The 23,464-nt window shown below is 44.6% G+C and overlaps 1 protein-coding gene across 5 annotated transcripts in view; it reads right to left on the bottom strand.

The window, feature by feature from the left end:
• Nucleotides 1–23,464, bottom strand: part of RAB27B (RAB27B, member RAS oncogene family) — a 265,799-nt gene that overhangs the window by 103,878 nt on the left and 138,457 nt on the right. For all 5 annotated transcript variants that reach the window (XM_073681086.1, XM_073681068.1, XM_073681100.1 and 2 more), the window contains one exon: nt 13,823–13,918. The gene's annotated coding sequence lies outside the window, so the exon portion shown is untranslated. The remainder of the gene's footprint in view (nt 1–13,822; nt 13,919–23,464) is intronic.

Raw genomic sequence — 23,464 nt, 5'->3', positions numbered from 1 at the left:
GAATCATAGAATGGTAGAGTTGGAAGGGACCTCCTGGGTCATCTGGTCCAACCCCCTGCTCAAAGCAAGATTCACTAAATCATCTCAGACAGATGTCTGTCCAGCCTCTGTTTGAAGACGTCCATTGAAGGGGAACTCACCACCTCTCGTGGCAGCCTGTTCCACTCATTAATCACCCAACTGTCAAAAAGTTTTTTCTAATATCTAATCTGTGTCTCCTCCCATTTAGTTTCATCCCATTGCTTCTAGTCTTTCCTTGTGCAAATGAGAATAAAGATGATCCTTCTACAATGTGACAGCCCTTGACATATTTGTAGACAGCTATTAAGTCTCCTCTCAGTCTTCTTTTTTGCAAGCGAAACATTCCCAAATCCTGCAACCGTTCCTCATAGGACATGGTTTGCAGACCGGTCACCATTCTGGTCGCTCTTCTCTGAACTTGCTCCAGTTTGTCTATGTCTTTTTTAAAATGTGGTGCCCAAAACTGTACACAGTATTCCAGATGAGGTCTGACCAAAGAGGAGTAAAGACCGATAATGACTTCACGTGATCTAGACATTTGCTTTGTCAAAGGCAAGCTGTGTAATCAGAAGGTGAAAAGAGGGAAAAGTGTCAGCAACTTCAATACCACAAATATGTGGAAACATGTGCGGACCAAGCACGTGGTGGAGTTACAAAAACACACTGAAGACCTAGGCCAACCTACAGCGCCACCTACCACCTCTTCAGCTCGTGTTGTAGCCTCTTCCTCCAGCTCACACACAGCTGGTTCGGCTTCCTCACAGGATCGCCATGGAAGAATCTCTGGCACTGTTGTACAGAGACACAGTGTAATTCCACCCACAGCACCACTTTCCCAGTCATCCTCACACTCCCAGGCCAGTCTACAGCCATCATTAGCACAGGCATGGGAGAAAAGGCGCCCATACTCGGCAAACCACCCCCGAGCACAGGCTCTGAATGCTGGCATTGCTAAACTACTGGCCCTTGAAATGCTATCATTCAGGCTGGTGGAGACTGACACATTCCGTAACTTTATGGCATTGGCAGTCCCACAATACAACGTGCCCAGCCGCTTTTATTTCAGCAGGCAAGCCGTCCCTGCCCTGCAACATCATGTGGAGGGAAAAATTAAACATGCGCTACAAAACGCCGTCAGTAGCAAGGTCCACCTGACCACCGATGCGTGGACCAGTAAGCATGGACAGGGACGATACCTTTCCCTCAATGCCCATTGGGTAAATGTTGTGGAGCCGGGTACAGATCTTGAGAGTGGCGCTGTACGTGTTCTGCCAACTCCAAGGATTGCAGGAATCCAGTCTGTACACATTGACTCCTCCTCATACTCCAGTTCCTCTGAATCAGCGCTGCAGGAGCCGTCACGGTCTACCTCCACATCGACCCGTGAACGTGGTGACCAATATGAGCACAGCCGTGGCCAAACGTCAACAGGCCGTATTAAAATTAATTTCTTTGGGGAATCGAAGCCACACAGCGCAGGAGCTCTGGAATGCCATCAAGCAGCAGAGCGACGTGTGGTTTGTGCCAGCGAATCTCCAGCCAGGCATGGTAGTGTGTGACAATGGCCGAAATCTGGTGGCAGCTCTGGGCCTAGGCAACCTCACTCACATCCCATGTCTGGCACATGTGCTCAACTTGGTCGTGCAGAGTTTTTTGAGGGACTATCCGGATCTTGATGCACTGCTTCACAAGGTCCGCATAGAGTGCGCTCACTTGCGGCGTTCCAGCAATGCAAGATCACGCATTGCAGCTCTGCAGCGCCGATTACGTCTTCCGGAACATCGCATCATATGTGACCTACCCACCAGGTGGAATTCAACGTTACATATGTTGGAGAGGTTGTGTGAGCAGCAGGCAGCAGTAATGGAGTACCAGCTGCAGCAGGCGCAAACAAGTTGCAGTGCGCGCCGTTCACACTTCACCACCACTGAGTGGGCCTCTATGAAGGACATTTGCCACGTTTTGCGTGCCTTCGATGATTCCACGCGGATGGCGAGTGCAGATGATGCACTAGTCAGCATGACTATCCCCCTTATCTGCCTGCTTGAAAAAACACTGCAAGCACTAAGGGACGAGGTTTTGGAAGAGGTGGAGGATGAGGAGTCACAAATGCCATCTGCTTCTCTACAGTCTGCGCAACGTGGTTCCTCACAAAGGCATAGGCAGGGGACACTTTGTGAGGAGGATGAGGAGGAGTCAATGGATGAGGAAGACATCTGTCCAGAGGAGGGAGGTACACAATGCTCTAGTAGTCAGTATCTAGAGCAAGGGTGGGGTGATGCAGAGCAGGCAGAGATCACGCCTCAAGCAGGAGACAGCATTTCTTGGCCAGTTGGCAGTCTGCAGCACATGGTTGATTTCATGCTGCAGTGCCTGAGAAACGACCGCCGCATCGCCCACATTCTCAACACGGCTGATTATTGGGTGTCCACCCTCCTAGATCCTCGCTACCGGGACAACTTACAAAGCCTCATAACACCGTTGAACCGGGAGCGTAAAATGCGGGAGTACCAAGACGCACTGGTGCATTCCATCATGTTCTCCATTCCAACCGAGAGCAGTGCTGCTAGTGCTTTACAAAGCAGCTCAGTGCGTCGAGGCAGTGGAGGAAGCTCTGCACAAAGAGGGAGCAGAATCAGCGCCTCAGCACAAGGCAAGACCAGTATGGCCGAAATGTGGCAAAGTTTTGTGTCCCCGCCGCCACAAATGTCTACACCATCACAGACGGCTCCAGTCAGCAGGAGGCAACATTTCCGTCAGATGGTGACAGACTACATGTCTTGCCCTCTTAGTGTACTCCCAGACGGCTCTTCCTCCTTCAAGTTTTGGGTCTGTAAGCTGGATACATGGCCAGAGCTTAGTCAGTATGCATTGGAGGTGCTAGCTTGCCCTGCTGCTAGTGTATTATCGGAACGCGTCTTTAGTGCCGCAGGTGGTGTACTAACAGACCGTCGCATGCGACTATCCTCCGATAACGTTGACCGGCTTACTTTTCTCAAAATGAACAAGGCCTGGATCTCTCATGAATTTGCCAGTCCTCTTCCAGAATAAATAATTGGTTGGCAACAGTATCCAGGTCTCCTGTTCTGTTCATGTTTCTACCACCTGAACTGTAATCCCTGAGCTCCAACACCGCCAGTTGGCGCTCGGAAGTGCCGTCTGCACAGTCAACACTTGCTGCCGTGTCATTGGGGTTCAGTAACGTCAGCTGTTCCCCGGCTGTGCGGACGGCAATTTCTCCTCCTCTGTCCACATTCTCACTACTACAGATTTTAAAGTTGCTCCAATTACACCTCTGGCTCCTCTGTTTTCAGTATTATCCCTGAGCTCCAACACCGCCAGTTGGCGCTCGGAAGTGCCGTCTGCACAGTCAACACTTGCTGCCGTGTTACTGGGGTTCAGTAACGTCAGCTGTTCCCCTGCTGTGCGGACGGCAATTTCTCCTGCTCTGTCCACATTCTCACTACTACTGATTTAAAACCTCCTCCAAATACACCTCTGGCTCCTCTGTTTTCAGTATTATCCCTGAGCTCCAACACCACCAGTTGGCGCTCGGAAGTGCCGTCTGCACAGTCAACACTTGCTGCCATGTTATTGGGGTTCAGTAACGTCAGCTGTTCCCCTGCTGTGCGGACGGCAATTTCTCCTGCTCTGTCCACATTCTCACTACTACAGATTTTAAAGTTGCTCCAATTACACCTCTGGCTCCTCTGTTTTTAGTATTTACCCTGGGCTCCAATGCCGCTAGTTGCTGCTCAGAAGTGCCGTCTGCACAGTCAACGCTTGCTCCAGTGTTATTGGGGTTCAGTAACGTCAGCTGTTCCCCTGCTGTGTGTCCGGCAAATTCTCCTGCTTTGTCCACATCCACTGTACTACTGATTTAAAACTTGCTCCAATTACACCTCTGGCTCCACTCTGTTTTTAGTATTTACCCTGGGTTCCAGCACCGCCAGCTGGTTCTCGGTAGTTCCATTTGCTCTTGTACCTTCTACTACCCATCCGGGTTCCAGTACCGTCAGCTGGTTCTCGGCAGTGCCTTTGGATTAGGTGCCTCCTTCTCGGTATCCAAGTTCCACCAACGTCTGCTGGTCCTTGGTAGTGCTTTCTGGCACAGGTACCTCCTGCTTAGTAACCGAGTTCCAGTACCATCAGCTGGTCTTCGGCAGTTCCATTGGCTCTTGTGCCTTCTGCTACCCATCCGGGTTCCAGTACCGTCAGCTGGTCCTCGGTAGTTCCATTTGCTCTTGTACCTTCTACTACCCATCCGGGTTCCAGTACCGTCAGCTGGTTCTCGGCAGTGACTTTGGCACGGGTACTCCCTCCTGCCCAGCCTGGTTCCAGCACGCCAGCTGTTTCCGGGTAGTGTCAACGTCACTTTGCCTCCAATGCGTTGTCCTGTCGTGTTGCGGTCGGGTTAGCCGACTCTATGGTGCCTGCAGTTTAGGTGACTATGTGGGCTGCGGGATCTGGCAATGAAGGCTGGTTCCATAGTGCCAATAGGACAAGCACCCCCTGTAGGACTGTGGGTTTTGGTAACTGCGGCCGGCTCGCGGCCTTGAACTTTATTTTACATGGGTACCTTCTGCTACCCATCCGGGTTCCAGTACCGTCAGCTGGTTCTCGGCAGTGCCTTTGGATTAGGTGCCTCCTTCTCGGTATCCAAGTTCCACCAACGTCTGCTGGTCCTTGGTAGTGCTCTCTGGCACAGGTACCTCCTGCTTAGTAACCGAGTTCCAGTACCGTCAGCTGGTCTTCGGCAGTTCCATTGGCTCTTGTACCTTCTGCTACCCATCCGGATTCCAGTACCGTCAGCTGGTCCTCGGTAGTTCCTCAGCTTTCTTGTACCTTCTGCTACATTTCCAAGTTCAAGCTTTTTGAAATGGCTCTTGGTAATCACTCTGGATCTCCCTGACGAGGACCCTGAAGACGAGGACCCCGAAGACCACCCCGAAGAAGACGAGGACCCCGAAGACCACCCCGAAGAAGACGAGGACCCCGAAGACGAGGACCCAGAAGACCAACCCGAAGAAGACGAGGACCCCGAAGACGAGGACCCCCGAAGACGACGACCCTGAATACCACCCCGAAGAAGACCAAGAAGATGACCCTGAAGAAGTTGACCAAGAGGACAAAGAAGAGAAGACAAGCACCAAGATACAGAAGAACAAGAGACAGAAAACCAAGAAGCAGAAATACAAGAAGCTGCAGAACAAAAAGCGGAAGAACATTAAGCATAAGACTAAAAATCAGAGCAAAAGATAATATCTAAATTATAAGCAGAAGATGACTAAGCAGTGTATGGGGGTGAGTCCGTTCCTCCTCGTGGTGCCCCTGGAAAAGACCTGCTGCTGCAGGCCAAACTGAACGCGGACAAATCCTGTTGTAAATCTTTTGTGAAGGGCAGAACGAAAGGTGTAATGTCCAACCTTTTATAGATAACAAGTACAGGAATGCCTGCCACAAATAAGAATATGATGAAGAAGAAGAATATGAAGAAGTAGAATATGAAGAATGAAAAAAAAAGAATAATACGAAGAAGGTGAAGAAGAAGTGGATGAAAAAGATGCTGAGGATGATGAAGGAGAAAGTGTGGGAGAAGTAAAAAAGAAGGTGAAGAGCATGGAAGTAGTGAAACATAAATATCTGACAAAATATAAAAATACTTAACATAGTCAATATTTCCGTAACTCAGAACGTCTTAAAAAAAATATTAATTCCTGCTATTCCATTTGATTGGGCTAAACCTCTATGCCTTTATTGTCTCCCCCACCTCCCCCAATACATTCTACATTATTCTTCGTTGTTTTCCTTCATGTAGAATTAACCTACAAGGAAAGAAAGGGTTTATTTTCATTCCGATATTTCTGTCCCATTGACTTGCATTGGTTTCCGGTATCGGAATCGGCGATATCCGATACTTTTTCGGTATCGGTCCGATCCAATATTTCCCGATATCGGAAGGTATCGCTCAACACTACTCTTCATACATAGTCACGGCTGCTGTTCTGAGAGTACACCTTCATTGATTTGCATGAAATCAGTGCTAAAGGGGGTTTTGCCTCCAAATCCAGGTCAAAAATCATAAACTTTACAAATCTTCTCCCATTTATCCTAAAAAATCTGAAGATCATATTGACTATATTTCCACTTTTATGTCAAACATTAAAATAATTTACTTAGTTTTAGCTTATAGAAAGAAACATTAAAAAGAGTTCTCAGCTTTGCACAACTAATATTTGTTGGAAGGGTTGATGAACTTTTCACAGTCTCTACAGATACCAAAATCCTTCCTCAGCGATCAATTATGATCTGAGGAAGAACCAGGCAGCAAGTGTGCAATTCTCCCACAGCGCAACTGTGGCGCCCCTGAGGGTTCGACCGCCACAGGGATGCTGCACTTCTGTAATGGAGTGTAGTGTTCCTCCTCTGAGGTAAGAATAGTGTGATGGTCAGGACCCAACCTCCACAGCCAACACCACACTTCTCCACCAGAGGGGGCTAGTAGGCACTAGGTGCTGCCCCTACTGGAATCGGGAGACTGGGGAACCAAGAGTTAGGGGAACCATTTAGTGGGTGAGGGTGAAGGACTCACATTTTAGTGACACTTTAAATTTCATATTTAATAAAAAGCCATTTTTGGTTGCGGGTCTTTGAACTGTGAATTACTGTGATCTCCCACCCTGAGGGTGGATCCTGTGTGGACCTGCAGTGGATGGAGGCACAGACCTCGTACCTTGGCCTTGGGTCGAGGGGCAGGTTGTAGGCAAAGAATGTCTCAACCCGGTCAAGGACCATGACCAAGAAGGCCCGGAGCTTAAGAGTGTAGCTCGACCTCAAATGGATCACGGGGAGGATGCAGACGGAGCGGTGTACGCCACCTGTCCTCGCCAACCTGATATATTCAGAGGGAGTCCGGCTGCAAGAGGGGTACCGGCCCCCGACACTGCTACTCCACGTCCTGGTCGGGAAAGCCCGGTTGGCCCTGAGGATCCCACCGGGTAACGGAAAGAGCAGAGCTGCCACCCGTGCCCTTTTTCTGAGAGGAGTTCAGAGGGAGACCCGGCCTATTTACACGCACAGACAGGAAAGGACTCGGTAAGTAGTTTAGGAACACTCTGGTGCGGGGTCCTGATCGAACACTGGACTTACTCGGAGGTTGGCGGACCCCCGTTCCTGGTTACCGCAGAACTCCGTGAGGAGCAGGGAGTCGCCTTCCTTCTGCCATCTCTTATGTGAGTAAATCCTTGGAAGTTCACCCCTATGGCCTCCGGACTCTTTATTCTGCGCTACTCTGCACTATGCAGAGACTTCCTTTACTACTACTCTCCCCTCCATCCTGCCTCTCTGCCCTGAGGCCTTGCTCCGCCTGTGGGGAGTAGTAACAACGACGGCTGCCATACCACCATGCCTCAGCGGTCTTCAGCGGCGCTGGTGGCCTTCACCAGGTGCCACAGGTGGCGTAGTCGAAATCAGCCACTCAACCCGGATAAGCCCGTACCATCCTTTTAATTGTGACGGCCCTGGGCACGGAGCGGGTCCGGGCCACGGCTGCACCCCATCTCTCCAACTTAGGACCCGACTCCGAGTCCCCGTTTCCCAGGGTAAAAAGGGGCTTTTGAGTAGAGGCGTCACACAACCGCAGGAGAAAAGAAGCATTACACCGCTCTTACTGAAAATGCACAGATGTGTTGGTTCAGCGTGAGAGATGCTCTTTAAAGCAGCTCTAGCAAATTGATGATGGTCCTGATATTCTCTAATAGGGTTTCCGAAAAAAGGTGGCAACTCAGCAGATTTATTACGATCTTAGAGCTTTATTATCTGCCTTTTAGATATTAATGAACATCACCTTTAATTACCAGTCATTGTTTAGAAGGCTAGTCTTCAATTTCGTGACCTGCACTGACTCCCACTTTCTATACCTGCTCGGATTTCATTGCAAGCTGCAGTTTTAATTGCCGCACCAGACAGATCTATTATTGACCGCACCTTATTAATATGACACTAATACGCTCCACACCTCCGAACACAATTCACAATTGATCGCAAATATTGCTGTAAGTGGCAGCAGCAAAGTGATATTGGATGAGGTGGAGTCAGCCTTTCATCATCTGGGTATTAGCGGAGGACGAGCGCAGATATACAGGCCGAGTACAGACACAGCAGAACCATAGCTGAAATCCATGGAAGACATAAGCAGGTCACTGCCAAATCTAACAGCAATTTTATCTCTATGTGCCTGGCGGACATGAGTAAAATCACTGGAATTTTAAGACAAAGTTTTTTTGAAGAGTTTCTTTTTGGAGCAGATCCTCACCGAATTCTCCTCAAAAACTCTTGGAAAACTCTAAACCATTTCTATGAGAAATCCACTTTAGTGTTCCTATGAAGAGTTTTTTAAGTTTTGTTTTTTGGAAAAAAATAATGTTTGATGGGGAAAAAAAGAGTATGTCAGTTCTTTGAAAAGAGTTATACACAGCTCAGTATTCAGAGCTCTGCTAGATTTTGGGTTTCCTATAAATTTGGGGGACTACCAATACGAGTTTATTTATACTGCAGCAAAAATAATTAGCCAAATTTATAGTATAGATTGTAACACTAATGAGAACTGAAAATGTGTTTCTAGTATGTGATAACTGAAGTTATAAGAACTTCATATGCAGAGGTTTAACTATGATAGGTGCAGGAGTTGCAGGCGCACCTGAAACCTGGACCTTGAGGGCCCCCAAAGGTCCTTTTGGGCTGTATGAGAAGACGAATACTATTAAAGACCGGTAATACTTGGGGGCCCTGTTGGAGATTTTGCATTTGCCCCAAGAGTTTCAAGTTACGTCATGGTTTAAATATGCTAGAGAGATAGGTGGGACAATACAAGCGCAATAGGGTCTTAATCGGTAAACTAGTGAGGTATTAAAAGATGTGGTAATTGATCACCAAACTTTTGCGTTTCGGAGGGTAGCAACGCCGGCTGCTGCATTACAAACGGGTTGGAAAATCTAACGTAGTAATCAAGTAGATGAAAAAAAAAAGGTCTGTAAAACTGTGCTGCTGGTTCTGAATTCATGATCCCATATGGAGGTTTCAGATCATCTATGTGGTTTTAATCTCAACGTATTTCAAAGTTAGCATACTTCTTCATCAGGAGAACCACAATCTGTTATTTTCTCTTTTTTATGAGTCTTCTCGGGAATCAAACTCAAAACCTCTGTCATTGCAGGCAACAGCTAAAGCTATGAGCCACAGGTTCCACGGGCTTTGTGGCTCTGCTTTTTTCTTCTACTGTTTATATATGAGCATTAAAGGCACAGGGATGCAGAGGTAACAGTCACACCTAGTCCCAGGTGCCAGAGAATGGGCTCCTCTACCACATAAGCATGCTTACCAACAGTTGCAGTGCAAGATTTGGGTCATTTAAGGTCCATTTAAGCTCCAACCACAGGAACATCTGTAAACCCCTCCAAATAGCCAATAAAGCCCCAACATACCCAGTACTGCTCCAAAAATTATCACTTAGACCATGGCTTTACCAAGCCTCACTCCTTTTGTGGCCTGGTTTGTGTGCTTTCCCAACAATCTCAGGACCATTGACAAGTATGCATAAGAATTCAGCAGTATAATAAATGCCACATGGTAGGAGGGGGCCCTGTTATATGTTTTGCCGATGGTCATCTCAATCAGAATTGATCCTAAGTGTAGCAATAAGGCATGGGGTGGTAGTAGTGGCAAGGTAGGTGGGAATCCGTGACAGATTTTGATCCGGAGATTTTCAGTTACACTAAATTAGAGCCTAACATACAAATTATGTTTTATCAAATCGAAAAAATTCTACTTGAAAATTATCTAAATTTTCAAAGCGCAAACAAGATATATAACTTTCCCCTTATCAGCTCTAGAATATTTTATACTTTCAAATCTAAAAACTCCCTGGAGCTTTGCTAGTAAGATTAATGTAGACATATATCGCCAAGAAGCCCAAGGATGCAAATTCATCCGTCTCTGTTATTCCAAGATTTTCCTGCTTGGCCGGATAGACATCACAGGGCTCGATAAAAGGTCCCATGTGATATAATTCATTTTTTCTGCTCATTGTTCTACACTTGCAGGATACATGAAAGTTCTGCAGATACCTAGAGGTCTTCACACACTACAGAGCAAGGACAATTACTGACGTCTGAGTACGTGCCAATAATTAATTGCCTTTCTGCCGCATGGCATCGCTGGAGGAATGGTAGTGTATGTAGCGCTTAATAAAAGAAAAAGTTGAAGGAGTTGTATAGAATTACCAAAACATGACTTAAGAAAAAGAGAACTAAATAAAACAATGCCACTGTTGTCTACAGGATGTGAATGACATTGCACCTTAATCCAATTAACTTCAATAGAACAGAACTGCAATACCAAATGCAACTCATGGTTAACGTGATGCCGTTTCTGGAAGAAAGCAGCCATGTTTTTCTGTTCCTGCACCCCTTTAAAGCTGATCTTCCAGAGTCCTTAGTAGCCCTCTAAATAGGATCCACCTACTCAAAAAACACGCCTGTGAGTCCCGCTTCCTCACCCAAATGCGGTGATTGTGTACTCAAACTCACACAAGAGAATCTGTCAATCACTGTGCATTGGCGAAAGAAACACTAGTTTAAAATCCCTGAGTGTGAGGGGGAACTCACAGGCTCACTCTCTCAGTGGGCCAGGAAAACAGGACTCACAGGCTTTCTCTATGAGTGGGAAGGGGAAGCAGGACTCACAGGCTCTCTGTATGAGTGGGTAGGGGAAGAAGGATTCACAGGCTTTCTGTATGAGTGGGAAGGGGAAGCAGGACTCACAGACTCTTTGTATGAGTGGGTAGGGGAAGCAGGACTCATAGGCTCTCTCTATGAGTGGGTAAGGGAAGCAGGACTCTCAGGCTCTCTCTATGACTGGGTAGGAGAAGCTGAACTCACAGGCTCTCTCTATGAGTGGATAGGGGAAGCAGGACTCACAGGCTTTCTCTATGAGTGGGTAGGGGAAGCAGGAATCACAGGCTTTATCTATGAGTGGGATGGGGAAGCAGGACTCACAGGCTCTCTCCATGAGTGGGTAGAGGAAGCAGGAATCACAGGCTTTATCTATGAGTGGGATGGGGAAGCAGGACTCACAGGCTCTCTCTGAATGGGTAGGGAAAGCAGGACTCACAGGCTCTCTGTATAAGTGAGTAGGGGAAGAAGGATTCACAGGCTTTCTCTATGAGTGGGAAGGGGAAGCAGGACTCACAGGCTCTTTGTATGAGTGGGTAGGGGAAGCAGGACTCACAGGCTTTCTCTATGAGTGGGTAGGGGAAGCAGGGATCACAGGCTTTCTCTATGAGTGGGATGGGGAAGAAGGACTCACAGGCTTTCTCTCTGAGTGGGTAGGGGAAGCAGGACTCACAGGCTTTCTCTTTGAGTGGTAGGGGAAGCAGGACTCTCAGGCTCTCTCATTGAGTGGGAAGGGGAGCAGGACTCACAGGCTTTCTCTATATGTGGGAAGGGGAAGAAGGACTCACAGGCTCTTTGTATGAGTGGGTAGGGGAAGCAAGACTCACAGGCTTTCTCTCTGAGCAGTAGGGGAAGCAGAACTCTCAGGCTCTCTCTATGAGTGGGATGGGGAAGCAGGACTCACAGGCTCTCTCTCTGAGTGGGTAGGGGAAGCAGGACTCTCAGGCTCTCTCATTGAGTGGGAAGGGGAGCAGGACTCACAGGCTTTCTCTGTATGTGGGAAGGGGAAGGACTCACAGGCTTTCTCTTTTGAGTGGGAAGGGAAACAGGACTCACAAGCTTTCTCTATGAATGGGTAAGGGAAGCAGGACTCAGGCTCTCTCTATGAGATGGTAGGAGAAGCAAGACTCAAAGGCTTTCTCTGAATGGGTAGGGGAAGCAGGACTCACAGGCTCTCTTTATGAGCGGACAGGCGAAGCAGGACTCATGGGCTCTCTCAATGGGAAGGGGAAGCAGGACTCATTGGCTTACTCAATGGGTGGGGAAAAGCAGGACTCACTGGCTCTATCAGTGAGTGAGTGGAAAGCCGGACTTACAGGCTTCCTCTACGAAAGGATGGGGGAAGCTGGATTAACAGGTTCCCTCTATGATTCAGTGGGGAAGTCAGACTCTCAGACTTTCTCTGATTGGGAAGAGGAAACAGGATGCACAGGCTTTCTCTGATTGGACGACTGAAGCAGGACTCATAGGCTTTTTCTGTGTGGCCGAGGAAGCAAGACTCACAGGCTTTTTCTGAGTTGGTAGGAACAGTAGGTTGAGCAGGCTTTATGTGAGGACGGGAAAAGCAGAACTTGTAGGTTCTCTCTATGAGCAGGTGGGGCAAGCAGGGCTCACATTGACTATGAGTAGGTGGGCATAGCAGGACGTAAAGGCTCTCTCTTTGAGTAGGTGGGGAATGGAGGGTTCACAGGATATTTTTATGTTGTGGCAGAGAGAAAACGACTTAAATGCTTACTCTATGCTAGACTCACAGGCTCTCTCACGTTATCCTGTGTAAGGCAGCGCTAGTCATCATGCTGGGGGACACTCGCTGCCCCGGGTCAATTAAAGCACACCAGCCATGTTTTCCAGTATTTCACAATACAGCAGTTTATTACACTTCATAACTGCTTATCACACAGTCCATCTCAATGGCTCACCGGCATGTTTACACACATAACATCCAGGAGGATTTCAAGTGGCAGACAGGCCCACTTGGCTCCAGTTACAGCCTTCAGCAAAGTCACTTATATCAATGTCCATATAACGCAGCGTTTTTACCTTTGCCGGGTCATAGCTGCTTCAGTCAGCTTTGTTCTGCCACAGGTGTGGCTCTAAGGCTTACCAAACGTGGTCTCCAGCCCTTTTGCCCTCCAAGGCTACTGGCATCTCTTACACACAAGGATCCAGCCTCTGCCTTTCAGGCTTCACCAGGCTTCACCAGGCCTCTCTAAACCTCACTAAGCCTCTCCAGGCTAACTGTGTCCCACACACGGGAACAGGCCTCACGCCTTTCACCCCGTCTCAAATCTACCAGGGTTTATATATCCTCCAGTGCACACACAGGACCTGTGCTGATGTCAGTCATGTGATCAGACCTTCTGTGAGCACAGGACCTGTGCGATGTCAGTCATGTGACCAGTCACCTGGGGGGAGGTACATGGTCAGCCAAAACACACCCTGGACCATTACAGTAATGCCGCAAGCCGCTGCATTACACCTGGTAGCAGTTCAACCACTTTTTAAACTAAAATACCATTTGGTAATCAAACTGTAAATAACAATTTATCTCCACAATCTCATGCTTCTCTCAAACATTAAATGTGTCTCTCCTATGTTTACCCTATCCTTTAAAAAAATATATATTAAGATATATAACAGTAGTCTGGGAATGTAATATTTTGAAAACAAAAGCATCTCATATCAATGGCCACCACAATCAAACAAGAGGACAGGACACTGCCAGGCCAGCACGCTTCTTTGAGGAGATGGTAATGGAGCGACAAGACAGGGACATTTCATCAGGATTGGAGGCCATGCAGTGGAGAACATGGGGTGTACGGAGAAAAGGTCTTTGAGTATTGCCCTGTATCATGAATATCCTTAATCTAACTGGGAAAGGTTGGAAAGTCCTAGATTATGTGGCCCCAGTGGAGTAACTTGAAGCTGCTGGGCCACTAGTGCAGAGAGACATTTTGGCCTCGTCAACAGAAGTGACCGCTATACCAGTGCTCCCAGTACAGCTCCCTGTATCAGACGCTGGTGATTTCATGTTCATCCATATATCTGGACACTGATGAAGGTCTCCTCACCTTTACAACGTATCAGTATGTCTTCTGACAACTCTTCCTCATCCCTCAGACAACTTCCTGTCTGTTGTCGTCTCTTCACTGTCCAGTTTGCTGAACCTGAAAAGTAAATCTCCAATTAATAAAATATACTGAATAGTGATATAATTTAAAGTTAAAGAGGATGGACACTTTAGGACAAATATAAAAAATTGTGTAATGCATTTTACTTTGGACTAATACTAATGTATTCTGTTGTTTTGAGTTTCACTTGCTCTTATATAGGTCATTGTTTTAAGTGCGCTAAATGCCACTGTTCTCCTGAATCTGGGCTTGTTTTTATGTTTTTCCTACTCCTCTCCATTCCTGTAATGTGACCCGCTCTTTCCTTTCTACAAATCTAGTCTTGCGAGCCAAGAGGGTGTGGTCTTGAAGAAGACACCCACAGAAAAATAGTTATATACCACACCCCCTTGACTAACAGGACTAGATTTATATATATTAAAGTGGGGGCCATATCTCAGGAACGGAGAGGAGCAGAAAAAAAAAAGAAAAACAACTCCAGATTTAGGAGAACAGTGGCATTTACGCCAGGTAAAAAAAAAATGATGGCAAGAGATCGGTCTTTTTTAAAGTCTGCTCTCATTTAAAGGATGGATGGACATATGACCAGATACTACACTCAGCCTCCTCCATTAATACTGACTGCGTTTACCCATTGTGCTTGTACCTGCTGCTGGAGTCTAGCGCAACTGCAGTGAGAAGGCGAGTGTTTCAATGGCGAAGGCTGAATAAATGTATGTGGTCACAAGCCTCATTATTTTCCATCATCTCATGGACAAAAGTGCCATGCAGGAAGAGCAGAAATCTGTCTGATCAAAGGGGCATGGTTTAAGGTCTTTAAGCCATGCCCCTTTGATAGGACAGATTTCACCAAGTCACAAGTGGGCATTTTTTTCCTGTAACATATTCCTGCTGATCCCCTCAATATTCAGGGTTTTTTTTTTTTGGTTTTTTTTAATCCACCATATAGTTCCAGAAATATGGGGCTTTTTAGCTAGTGCTACTTTTTATGGTTCCAGAGATATGAGGTTTTTTAGTTAGTGATAATGTTTTATGGTCTTTACCCTAAAACTTAGAAATAAAAAATAGGCCCATAACTCTAGAATTGGAAACCAGATTTTCTAAACACAAAACAAAATAAATGAATACTTAAAGGAGTTTTCCCATGAACAAATGTTCATTTTAATCAATGTCTGTGTCTGACCGTGTGCGGAACATGGTCTGATCATACCACAGCTCCTGGGCAGGAGAGGAAGCAAAAGAGTATACAGACATTACAGCATGGGATCGCAGCTGATTCTTTCTTTGAAGTAAAACATTGTTTAAAAACAGGCAGGGAAATGTTTTACCTCACAAAAAGAATCAGCTATAATCCCCTGCTGTAATGTCTGTATACTCCCTCCCCACCCAGGAGATGTGGTATGATCAGACCATGTTCCTGCACGGTCAGACACAGCCATTACACAGTACACAGCAGGGGCACATTTATAAGATTATTTCAGGACAGGAACATTTTATTTAAAACGCATCCAATTGTGGGAATTATTATTATTCCAAGATCTATTGATTAAAATCAACTTTCGTTCGTGGAAAAACCCCTTTAAGGGAGCAGCAAGAAAAAAAGAAGAGCAAAAACTGCTCTACTTTTGGTGTGGTGACAGGTCCTCTTTGAAAAAAAAAATTGAAACATATATCTATTTATGTCACACAGATTAGTCCTAAAGTGGCCAACCTCTAATACTGTAATATTCCTGTAATACGGATTAAATAGGTTTCAATAGGTGCGGAATAAGTATATTAAATAGTAAAATTATTATGAAATATGGAAAAAAGGAAAAATAAAATTGTTTAGTTAAAATTGCTAAAAGGGTTGTATTTTAGGAAATTCCTCTTTGTAAGAAGCGCTCACCAATGATAAAATGACAGGTTGTTCTGCGGCTAGAAACACATGTGATCTGCCGTAATCTGTAGAAAGACCTGGCAATAACTGTTTATTTTCCCTGCAGCGTCACCACAGAAAAAATAAAAAAATAAAGCATTAAAGGGGTTTTCCCCATGAATACAGTTCATTTTAATGAATAGATCTTGGAATAATAATAATTTCCACAATTGGATGTGTTTAAATAAAATGTTCCTGTGCTGAGATAATCTTATAAATGTGCCCCTGCTGTGTACTGTGTAATGGCTGTGTCTGACCGTGCAGGAACATGGTCTGATCATACCACAACTCCTGGGCAGGAAGCAAAAGAGTATACAGACAGGACGGCAGGGGATCGCAGCTGATTTTTTCTTTGAAGTAAAACATTTTTTAAAAAGGCAGGGAAATGCTTTACTTCACAAAAAGAATCAGCTGTGATCCCCTGCTGTCCTGTCTGTATACTCTTTTGCTTCCTCCCCTGCCCAGGAGGTGTGGTATGATGAGACCACATTCCTGTACGGTCAGACACAGCCATTACACAGTACACAGCAGGGGCACATTTATAAGATTATCTCAGCATCGGAAAAAAAAATTTAACCACATCCAATTGTGGAAATTATTATTATTCCAAGATGTATTGATTAAAATCAACTTTAAAATTAACTTTGTTCGTGAGAAAAAAAAACCTTTAAATAATGTTTATTCATATCAGTGGGTTAGCTGTGTAAAACAGTACATGTCAGGTCCTCCAGAGGTAGAAAGACTTTTTTTTGCCTCACTCAGCACCGTCTCGAACAGAGAACCCCCTCTAATAACTCAGAATACCCTAATAAATACTTAAAAATTAGTTTGCTAAAAGAGACAACCCCTTTAATCTTTTATCTCTTCTGGGTTCAGATAGTATTTTTATTTATATTCATTATTAGAAAATATTAGTATCTTCCAATATGGCTTCCACATCGAGGGGGGGGGGGGTGACGCATGTCATTGACGTGGAAGACGTATGTGACTCCCCACGTGAGGACAATCACTGTCCAGAAAAACTGAAGACCGGCATGGAAGAAGAAACGGCGTAAGATGTCAAGTAAGGGCCTCGGACACTTAAATATAATGTGTTTGTTTTTTTAAATTTTAACGTCTTTGTGGCCTCCATTTTGCTGGATTTGTGCATATCGAAACCCCAAAATTTCAGACTCACCAGAATCTGAAATTTTGGTCAAATTCATAATAAATTTAATTTGTTATGAATAGGGTTGGTGTAAAATCGATTCATAGGACCTGATTCATCAACATCCTTGGCTATTCTTTTCAATTCCCGTCACATGTGCGCCACACCGCAACGATGATGTCACGCCAGGCCGGCTAATCAAAAGAAGAGCCCAGGATATCATCAGTTTGGAGGCGGTTCTCAGGGCTCCCATCCAGGGGCCACAGAGTTTTAGTGACATAGACGATGGACTGGGTACTACTAATCGATTTGCAAAAACTCTAGTCATGGATCAATAGCTTTTCTACAGTCCTAACTTGTGGATTTAAGCAGTTTTGCTGTTCAGGAGATTTGGAAAGTTAAGTGGGATTCATTTATCAAAACAATCTGAGAGAAAAAAAAACAAAAACAGAATAGGCCTCATCTCTCAAAATGATCTGATAGGCCTCGTTACCCATAGAAACCAATCACAGTGCATCTTTCATTGCTCCAAAGCAGTTTACAGAATGAAAGCTCCACTCTGATTGGTCGCTATAGGTAACAAGGACAGGTTAGATGAGGCCTATTCTGTTTCGGACGCCTAAACCCATAATTAAGGCTTAACGTTAAAAAAAAGGAATAAAAAGGAATACGATGAAGGAATAAAAGAGTAAATGACTAAATTTTACTGAACAGGAAAAAAAAATTACCAAATTTTTCCAGAAAAATTAACTTATGTTAGTGACGTATAAAACGTATGCGAATATATTGACGGCGCATATGGTGTGCAGGAGAATAAAGCAGATGGATAGGTCAGCGAGACACAAGGAAGGAGAAATGTGCTGCAGAATACATGAATAAAATCATTAAAAAACACTGTCAGATTTTCGACTTCATGACTATCTGAACAATTTACAATATTTTATGGTTATATGAAGATTCAGCAAGAGCCTAGTGCCCGGTTGTTGTTCGACCTTCGTAGTCGAAGATGACCATGACTTCAGAGTTTATAGGAGGGTCAGTGGCTCTGGGTCCGGAAGTGACTGATGAGGTCAATCCGGGCCCTGAAGGCTCGCCCACATACGGGACATAAGTAGATGTAGTCAGGACAGTATATACCGCTTGTGCCTTTTGCACAGCTTGATTTCGTTTTGTCTTAAATATTCTCCTATCTTCATCTGCATGAAGGTGATCCTGCCTCGCCAAGCTGGCCGGTAAATGACAAGCTTCTCCCATTTGCTGATATTGACTCCCAGGATTTTGAGGGATGCTTTAAGGCAGTCTTCTGCCCCCGACTGTTCACTTTCCTTAACACAGTTCTCTTTACAGCAGTTGTTTAGGCAATCGGCTGTCTGGCATCCTGACCACATGTCCAACCCACCTGGCTCAGGCTTTCAGCAGGAGACTGTAGACACTGCAGAACCCAGCTTGTTCCAGGATTGCCATTTTGGAGACACCTGATGTGGAGAAGTCTGCGGAGTCAGCTCAGATGAAAATGACTGAGCTGTTTGGCATGCAGGCTGTAGACAGTCCAGGTCTCGCTAGCATAGAGAAGTGTGGTAAGACCACCGCGCAGAAGACCTTCAGCTTGGTGGTAAGGCTGAGTCCCCTCAGCTCCCAGACGTTCTTACGGAGTCTCCCGAAGGCGGTGCTGGCTTTGGCAATTGTGGCTTTGGATTTGGCGTCTATGGTCACTATGTGAGAAAGTGTGCTGCCCAGGTATGTGAAGTTGTTGACTGCTTTGAGGTTGAGCTCCTTCACCGCAAGGCGTGGCTCCTGATATGGTTTTCCTGGAGCAGGTTGGTAAATAACTTCAGTCCAAAGTTGTCACAAACTTGTGAAAAACAGTCCATTTCACTCTGCATCTGCTGCTCTGTGCTGGAGTTGAGTGCACGGTGATAGAACAACCAAAGTAATAACCATATGTGGCCTTCATAAATGTAGAACCATATAAAATAAACCCTAAAAGGTGATCCTGCCTTTTTATTAAGTAAATTTAATCCTAAAAGGTGATCCTGCCTTTTTATTAAGTCAATTTAATCCTAAAAGGTGATCCTGCCTACCTTTATTAAGTCAATTTAAAACCAAGTATACAAACAACACATAGAAACACACACGTTTGCACGTTAAAAACACAAAAAAACATTAAGGTCAGGAGCAGAAAATAAGGGAGGGTGGGGTCTTAATTCGCTCTCTTTACAGTTCCTTTCCTATCAGCGGAGGGTGCCAACATCCGCTAAGAACTCCATCAGTCCCAAGACCTGTGAATGGAGTGGTTGTTTATCTTAGGTACTGCTGATCCGTTCATTCTTCTAGGACTGCTGAAGACCAGTTGAGCGTAACGCTCGGCTATTTCTGAGAGCACTATTGAGAATGAATGGAGCATCAGTGCGTATGATCGATCACCACTCAACCCATACCAGGCTCTTCAGAGCCACAGTTTTTGGGAACGGTGGAGGTCCCAGTGGTTGGACTCCAAGTAATCGAAAAGTTACCCCCAATCCTATGGATAGAGGATAACTTCCAAACTTGAGAATACCCCTTTAGTGATTTTGGTGTGTCTTTCAGCTGCCCTTGCTCTAGAGAGAAATGTACTCCAGCCATGGACGGGTAACGTAAATGATAGTGAATCTATTGGGCCACATCCCTTCCACTAAACCCTGCCGACTTTTCAACAGAGCTGCTGTAAAAGTGCCAAAAGTTGCAAAATTATTACACAACTATGTGTTACACAGAAATTGCAACTTTTCTACCCCTGTTTTCTGGCAAAATCAGATGACTCTGTGTTAAAACAAAGTGTGTGTGGTGGTGGGAGGGGGACCTCCATTCAGGCTCTTCATCTCTTGGACAGAGAGGACAGCGGTTCTAAAGAGCATCTCACGGAACAAAACCAACACATAAAAGACGATGATAATAGTATTTCATTCCATAGAAAATGGATAATGTCTTGTTGAGCTGGCTGTACGCTCCATTATAATACCTGAATTCATGTGTCCATGCTGCATCATGATTATAATGTGCAAACATAGAGGAGCTCTGCATGGACAGCACGAGGCACAGCTGAGGCTCTGAGGTTTCAACAAAAGGTGTCTAGAAATAGTCATCTATATTTAGTGTAAAATTCAGAGATGACAACACTCAACCCAACGGAGAATTCTTCCTAGACCTAGAGCGTGACCCATTCTACAGTCTGCAGAACTGGAACAACACTGGGGATTCAGGCCACATGAACATCGTTATAGATGTCCAAGGTAACCATTTATCATCAACGTTAGTGAAATATTAAAGTGCAACTCTATGTGTTATGATACATATTCTTAGACATAGGGGCAGTATTATAGTAGTTATATTCTTAGACATAGGGGCAGTATTATAGCAGTTATATTCTTGTACATAGCAGCAGTATTATAGTAGTTATATTCTTCTACATAGGAGACGTATTATAGTAGTTATATTCTTGTACATAGGAGCAGTATTATAGTAGTTATATTCTTGTACATAGGAGCAGTATTATGGTAGTTATATTCTTGTACATAGGAGCAGTATTATAGTAGTTATATTCTTGTACATAGGGGCAGTATTATAGTAGTTATATTTTTGTATATAGGGGCAGTATTATAGTAGTTATATTCTTGTACATAGGGGCAGTATTATAGTAGTTACATTCTTGCACATAGGGGCAGTATTATAGTAGTTATATTTTTGTATATAGGGGCAGTATTATAGTAGTAATCTTGTACATAGGGGCAGTATTATAGTAGTTATATTCTTGTACATAGGAGCAGTATTATAGTAGTTACATTCTTGTACATAGGGGGCAGTATTATAGTAGTTATATTCCTGTACATAGGAGCAGTATAATAGTAGTTACAGTACAGACCAAAAGTTTGGACACACCTTCTCATTTAAAGATTTTTCTGTATTTTCATGACTATGAAAATTGTACATTCACACTGAAGGCATCAAAACTATGAAATAACACATGTGGAATTATATACTTAACAAAAAAGTGTGAAACAACTGAAAATATGTCTTATATTCTAGGTTCTTCAAATTAGCCACCTTTTGCTTTGATGACTGCTTTGCACACTCTTTGCATTCTCTTGATGAGCTTCAAGAGGTAGTCACCGGAAATGGTCTTCCAACAATCTTGAAGGAGTTCCCAGAGATGCTTAGCACTTGTTGGCCCTTTTGCCTTCACGCTGCGGTCCAGCTCACCCCAAACCATCTCGATTGGGTTCAGGTCTGGTGACTGTGGAGGCCAGGTCATCTGGCGTAGCACCCCATCACTCTTCTTCTTGGTCAATTAGGCCTTACACAGCCTGGAGGTGGGTTTGGGGTCATTGTCCTGTTGAAAAATAAATGATGGTCCAACTAAACGCAAACCGGATGGAATAGCATGCCGCTGCAAGATGCTGTGGTAGCCATGCTGGTTCACTATGCCTTCAATTTTGAATAAATCCCCAACAGTGTCACCAGCAAAGCACCCACACACCATCACACCTCCTCCTCCATGCTTCACGGTGGGAACCAGGCATGTAGAGTCCATCCGTTCACCTTTTCTGCGTCGCACAAAGACACGGTGGTTGGAACCAAAGATCTCAAATTTGGACTCATCAGACAAAAAGCACAGATTTCCACTGGTCTAATGTCCATTCCTTGTGTTCTTTAGTCAAAACAAGTCTCTTCTGTTGTTGCCTGTCCTTAGCAGTGGTTTCCTAGCAGCTATTTTACCATGAAGGCCTGCTGCACAAAGTCTCCTCTTAACAGTTGTTGAAGAGATGTGTCTGCTGCTAGAACTCTGTGTGGCATTGACCTGGTCTCTAATCTGAGTTGCTGTTAACCTGCGATTTCTGAGGCTGGTGACTCGGATAAACTTATTCTCAGAAGCAGAGGTGACTCTTGGTCTTCCTTTCCTGGGGCGGTCCTCATGTCAGCCAGTTTCTTTGTAGCGCTTGATGGTTTTTGCAACTGCACTTGGGGACACATTCAAAGTTTGCCCAATTTTTCGGACTGACTGACCTTAATTTCTTAAAGTAATGATGGACACTCGTTTTTCTTTACTTAGCTGCTTTTTTCTTGCCATAATACAAATTCTAACAGTCTATTCAGTAGGACTATCAGCTGTGTATCCACCTGACTTCTGCACAACACAACTGATGGTCCCAACCCCATTTATAAGGCAAGAAATCCCACTTATTAAACCTGACAGGGCACACCTGTGAAGTGAAAACCATTTCCGGTGACTACCTCTTGAAGCTCATCAAGAGAAAGCCAAGTGTGAGCAAAGCAGTCATCAAAGCAAGAGGTGGCTACTTTGAAGAACCTAGAATATATTTTCAGTTGTTTCACACTTTTTTGTTAAGTATATAATTCCACATGTGTTAATTCATAGTTTTGATGCATTCAGTGTGAATGTACAATTTTCATAGTCATGAAAATACAGAAAAATCTTTAAATGAGAAGGTGTGTCCAAACTTTTGGTCTGTACTGTAGGAGCAGTATTATAGTGGTTATATTTTTGCACACAGGAATAGTATTATAGTAGTTATATTTTTCTACATAGGGGCAGCATTATATAAGTTATTACTTGTCTTTTAGCTGTGCTTAGTATTGCAGTTCTCCCCATTCACTTGAATACTGCAATACCAGTGGAAGAAGCCATATTTTTCTTATTTCAGAAATACTTTCCATACCCATCTGGGTTGTAATTGTCTTTCTTACGTTGTTAAGAAAAATGGATGCAGAGAAATCTATTGTATCATAAATGGATAACTGTGGATCAATAAACCCCCATTAACCTACAACAGCCTTCATAAAACTGTATTGTCACCAAGTGCAAAAATTCACACAAAAATATCTCTTCATTTTTCATATTGGAAATTTGCATGGATAAAATAGAATGAAACAAGGGGCGGATATACAATATTATTGGTGCAACCTTTGCAGCCATGCAAGGCTGTAGGTAAGGGGGGCCACTAACACCTCCAAAAAGGCAATCAGATTCTGTTGTAGACACATAAAGGGGTGCATTATTGGACTGCAAAGGGCCCTTATATTGTTCTTGCACAGGGGCCTCTTCTGTCTGTGTCCGCCCTCATCCGACTGTACTAAGAACAGACAAGGAACTATATTACACTGACTCACAATGGAGATTATATAACATGGGGCAATCTAATATACTGTTGGGTAAGGGTGAATGGAACAAAGGTAATAAATCTATATAATCTTTGACATATTATTCATTTAGAGTAGTTTAAACGATTTGTTATACTGCACAAAAAGCATTGGCAGAACAGATGTGACCAATGAGAGCCTTACTATGGCAGCAATCATTGATTGCCAGATTATGATTGCCAGTAATGAATACAAGACTTATTTGCAAGACTGGGGACAGTGGAGCTGATCAGTCTAATATGAATAGTAACTATAAACTGTACACAAAGATTAGAAAATCGGCAAATTTGGTGTATGCATTGGCAAAACTCCTGACGTACAG

The sequence above is a fragment of the Phyllobates terribilis genome, unplaced genomic scaffold (genome assembly GCF_046119375.1).
Source record: "Phyllobates terribilis strain yellow unplaced genomic scaffold, ASM4611937v1 Scaffold_1__5_contigs__length_1240528914, whole genome shotgun sequence".
NCBI lineage: Eukaryota > Metazoa > Chordata > Amphibia > Anura > Dendrobatidae > Phyllobates > Phyllobates terribilis.
Note: the sequence above shows the minus strand (reverse complement) of the source record. Positions and strands in the feature narration are given on the sequence as shown.